The following is a 5,764-nucleotide window of genomic DNA, read 5'->3' as shown; positions in this document are numbered from 1 at the left end:
TTTTTTCTAAAGTAAAAGAACTAATGACACTTGATGAAAGTAGTAGCCATGGAGATGTTCACATTTGGGAGAATACTAAGGGGGATAGTAAAAGAGATCAATTGAAAACAGGAAAAAATCTATTCATTACATTGTGGTCTGGAATTGATGTTGGAATCATTCATATTTCATAGTGCCAATAGGTAAGTTATATTTTTTAAAATAGTAATAGTTTCAAGTAGAGCAGCAGCTGGAGTGGGAATGGAGGCAAGGAGGAGAGAAATCTGACTGATAAAAGCTTAGTTGTTAATGGAGCTGATAGGCCACCATAGGAGAAGGGACTGATAATGCTGTTGCACAAGGAATTGAAGTGAGGGCATGGAAGAAATTAAATAATTGAAATAAGAAGAAATACTAGAGTTTTCAGTGGAGTAGCTAGAAATTCCAGACAATATCCAGTTCTTCCCTTTTTTTGCAAAAGTTAATATCATAACATGTCTTGCACTTGTAATAATTTCAGTTGCCACATAAAATCACAAAATACAAGTCTCAGCTAATATTCCCAGACAGATGTCTTATACATAAATCTCCATAGAATTATATAAAATAATAAATAGCCTACAAAGGATGTTATCGTGTGATGCTAAATAAAATTAATCTCTTCCTTTAACATTGTATAAATATAGTTGACTTTATTTCTGAAATTCAGATGTTCCTTAAATGACTATAGGACATTGAATTAAAACATACTGTACAAATCTATAGAGAGAAACTTATAAGACTTTAGTAATTTGACTAAAGTTGTCATTGATTCAACTGGTTTTGACCTCTTTTAACTTCCTGCATTTAAATTGGAAACAAATATTTTGCTATCTCCTGAAAGGATAAGTAGAGTTTATTTCCCACTGACTCCCATCAAAGAGAAACTTGACTTCCATGATTTAATGCTAGTTTAAGCAAAGAGAAAACCGCCAAAGCATATTTTATTTATAAAAATAACTTGGTTCATTTAAGAATGCATTTTATAAAACTGAAACTGACTGTGAGCTCAGATGAGAAACATTTGACTGTCTTAGGGGAAACCCATACACTTGCACACACACTGGAAAAAACAGATTAAAGTGTACTACCACATTTATATCCTTGATATGCATTTTCTCAGATAATTCACTTGACTCTAGCTATTGAACAATCGCTTCTTGTTTGTTAAAGTAAGTGTGATTCTTTACATTTTACTTGTGTTCCTTCAAGATGGATGCAAAATTATCATTTAGGATTACTAGATGCTCTAATATAGTATGGTATCAAAGTCAAGATTCAGCATCTAGGACAAAGATCTGGTAGATTATTAAAGAGTTGGTAACCTAATCAGTATACATCCAGGTGAGAAAAAAAATAGTGTAAGGTAAAAAAATGCATTAAAAAAAAAAAAAAAAAACATGATGTCAAAGGAATCAGTGCTAAAACCTTCTACAGAGTGTTACCTTAAATATACCTAAGAATTCTTTGCTATTGTCTACAAGGATCCTCCACAATATAAGCGAAATAATGGGAAATTTATTTGCCGAGTCAATTCAGAGTAACTCAAAGCAGATACTAGATGGCCCTTGAGAAAGTTTAGTTTTTTGAATTTCTGGTAATTTTGACAAAAATATTCACACTTTTAGCTTTAGATCTTTTCCGTATTCTTTGTTTCCACTGCTGCCTTTAGCCTAAGTTGTCAATGCAATGAAAACAAATAAATATAATTGAAAGCTCTTTTATAAAGGCATTTGCTACATGCCATGTTTTTAAACTATCATAATCCCTTTCACTCCTGTCTTATAAATTATAGCATACTTCAAAAGCACAGAAATGTAATTCATGATGGACTAATCTGTGTTAATGACAAGTCAGAATTATTGATCACCCATAAAAATTCTCAGCAGACAGTGACCTAATATAACATCAGGAGACCCCTACATTAAGCCTGTGTTAACCAGCAGGGACAGGTTCTGCGGATTACCGGGCTTTCTTCCCAGCTTTCATACCACGAACAGATTATTTCCTTTCCTGGTGCCACATTCTCTTCCCACTTCAAAACATGTCCATAAAAAACTAAAGATTACACAACCCGTAAAAATTCAATAAAATATTTTTACTCTTTGGCGGGATTCCAGCTTCTATGGCTGTGATTTCCCTGCTATCTATGAAAGATATTACTGAATCCAACAAACTTCCCTTTTCTGAAAAATTAAATAAAAAGGCACCAGAGGTTCCACTTTTACTGTGGAAAGGGTGAATAAGCATCAAGAAAGCAATGTTTTCTAGAGGGAAAACATGGGTTGTTTCACATAGAAAGTCCATTTCCAGAGAACTGGACATACTAAGCTGGGGACAACTAGATCAGAAGAGAGTTCCCTTGGACTCAACGTGTCACCCCGGATAGAGTTAATGAGTCACACTCCCCATAAATGTGGTTTGCATTTTATGGTGCCCTGTTAACTTGTTTTAAATACTGATTGATGGGTCCTCTGACAAACACACAGAAATGTGATCCAAACAGTAAGAACTTGTTCTGATTACCAAATTGTGGGACAATGGAACAATGACGTTTGTTATTTATTGTAGTGTTTTATTTCCTGGCACTCACTTCAGCCATGAGGTGATCTTTGCTCATACAAATTATGAGAACAATTCTTTCCCATGGTTGTTTTAAGAGTGTGTTTATTTTTATATAATAACTTCAATGCTGTGAGTTCATCTAAGCTCACTATGTTGTGCAGTGTTGAGAGCATATATTACACACTGTTTTGTTTTTGTTTTCATCATGAAGTAAAGAAAAGACATAAAACAATTTCGGGTTGTTTTCTCCACTAATTTTTCAAAGTACATGAGCTTAATATTTTCAAGGTGGATTATGAGCACAGCCTACAGTGTTTGTAAGAGCTGGTTCAAGTCCTGGCTCTGTCACTTGCTATAACAGACCAGATACCAAACTTTTCTAACCCTCTACCCCATATACAATGGAAATAAGAATATATGTGGCATAGGATTTGCCTTAAGAAACCAATGTAAGTATAAAACAAGTGATAAATACCTGGCATGTGTTGCATCTCAATAAACTTTAATAATAATAATAATTTTTTATTTATGAGTAATGATATGAGATACATATTCTTGATTGAATCAGTATTTTTAAAGTTCCCATTTGCACACTAATGTAAATAGTTTCATTTAATCTTTTCATCTCAGGATCTTACAAAGCTGAACCCTCAAATGTTCTTCTAAAATATCTTCAACTTTTAAGTTCAGTGATACATGTGTAGGTTTATTACATAGGAAAACTTTTGTTGTGGGTTTTTTTTGTACAAATTGTTTCATCACTCAGGCATTAAGCCTAGTACCCATTAATTTTTCCTGATCCTCTCTGTTCTCTCTCCCTCCAATAGGCCCCAGTGTGTGTTGTTCCCCTCTATGTGTCCATGTGTTCTCATCATTTATCTTCCACTTATAAGTGAGAACATGTGATATTTGATTTTCTGTTCCTGCATTAGTTTGCTAAGGATAATGACCTCCAGCTCCATCCATGTCCCTGCAGAAGATATGATCTCATTCTTTTTATGGCTGCATAATATACCGTGATGTATATGTACCACATTTTACTTGTCCAGGCTATAACTGATGGGCATTTAAGTTGATTCCATGTCTTTGCTATTGTGAGTAGTGCTGCATGTGTCCATGTATCTTTATAATAGAATGACTTATATTCCTTCGGGTGTATACCCACTAATGGGATTGCTGGGTCAATTGGTAATTCTGTCTTTAAGTCTCTGAGGAATCGCTACACTGTCTTCCACAATAGTTGAACTAATTTATATTCCCACTAACAGTGTATAAGTGCTCCCTTTTTGCCACAACCTTGCCAGCATCTGTTGTTTTTTGCTTTTCATAATAGCCTTTCTTACTGGCATGAGATATTATCTCATTGTGGTTTTGATTTGCACTTCTCTAATGATCAGCGATGCTGAGCTTTTTGTCACATGCTTGTTGGTCACATGTATGTCTTCTTTTGAAAAATATCTTTTCATGTCCTTTGTCCACTTTTCAAGGGTTTTTTTTTTCTTGTAAATTTAAGTTCCTTGTAGATTCTGGATATTAGACCTTTGTCAGATGCATAGTTTACAAACATTTTCTCCCATTCTGTAGGTTGTCTGTTTACTCTGTTGATAGTTTCTTTTACTGTGCAGAAGCTCTTTAGTTTAATTAGATTCCATTTGTCAATTTGTGACTTTGTTGCTATTGCTTTTGCCATCTTCATCATAAAACCTTTGCCAGTTCCTATGTCCTGAATGGTAGGTATTACCTAGATTGCTTTCCAGAGTTTATATAGTTTGGGTTTTACATTTAAGTCTTTAATCCATCTCAAGTCAATTTTTGTATATGGTAAAAGGAAGGTGTCCAGTTTTAATCTTCTGTATATGGCTAGCCAGTTATCCCAGCACCGTTTATTGAAAAGAGAATCTTTTTCCCATTGTTGTTTTTTGTCAGATTTGTTGAGGATCAGACAGTTGTAGCTGTGCAATCTTATTTATGGGTTCTCTATTCTGTCCCATTGGTTATGTGTCTGTTTTTGTACCTGTACCATGCTGTTTTGGTTACTGTGGCCTTGTAGTATAGTTTGAAGTGGGGTAGCATGATGCTTACAAATGTGTTCTTTTTGCTTAGGATTGCCTTAGCTATTCAAGCTCTTTTTTGGTTCCTTGTGAATTTTAGAATAGTTTTCTTTTCTTTTTTTTTTTAATGTGAAGACTACAATGGTAGTTTAATAAGGAATAGCATTGAATCTATAAATTGCTTTGGGCAGTGTGGCCATTTTAACGATATTGCTTCTTCTTGTCCAAGAGTGTGGACTCTTTTTCCATTTATTCGTGTCATCTCTGATTTCTTTGAGCAGTGATTTGTACTAAAACAACTAGAGAACCAAGAGCTAACAAATCCCAAAGCTAGCAGAAGACAAGAAATAATCAAAATCAGAGCTGAACTGAAGGAGATTGAGATGCATGAAAAAATTCAAAAGATCAATGAATTCAGGAGCTGGATTTTTGAAAACATTAATAAAATAGACCACTAGCTAGACTACCACCACCACCAACAACAAAAAAGCCCAGGACCCGATGGATTTACAGCTGAATTCTACCAGATGAACAAAGAATAGCTGTTACCATTCCTACTGAAACTATGCCAAAAAAATTGAAAAGCTGGAACTTCTTTCTAACTCATTCTATGAGGCCAGCATCATCTTGATACCAAAACCTGACAGAGATATAACAAAAAAGAAAACTTCAGGCCAATATTTGACAAACATTGATGCAAAAATCCTCAACAAAATATTAGCCAACCAAATCCAGCAGCACATCAAAAAGCTTATCCACCATAATCAAGTCGACTTTATCCCTGGGATGCAAGGTTGGTTCAACAAACACAAATCAATATATGTGATTCATCACAGAAACAGAACTAAAAAGAAAAACCACGTGATTATCTCAATAGTTGCAGAAAAGGCTTTTGATCAAATTCAACATCCATTCATTTTGAAAACTCTTGAAAATCTAGGTATTGAAGAAACATACCTCAAAATAATGAGCCCCATATGTGATAAGCCCACAGCTACCATCTACTAAATGAGTAAAAGATGGAAGCATTCCCACTGAAAATCACCACAAGACAAGTATGCCCTCTCTCACCACTCCTGTTCAACATAGTATTGGAAGTTCTGGCCAGGGCAATAAGGCAAGAGAAAGAA

Source organism: Rhinopithecus bieti, unplaced genomic scaffold (genome assembly GCF_001698545.2).
Source record: "Rhinopithecus bieti isolate Rb0 unplaced genomic scaffold, ASM169854v2 scaffold_24392, whole genome shotgun sequence".
NCBI lineage: Eukaryota > Metazoa > Chordata > Mammalia > Primates > Cercopithecidae > Rhinopithecus > Rhinopithecus bieti.
This window is presented reverse-complemented; position numbering follows the sequence as displayed.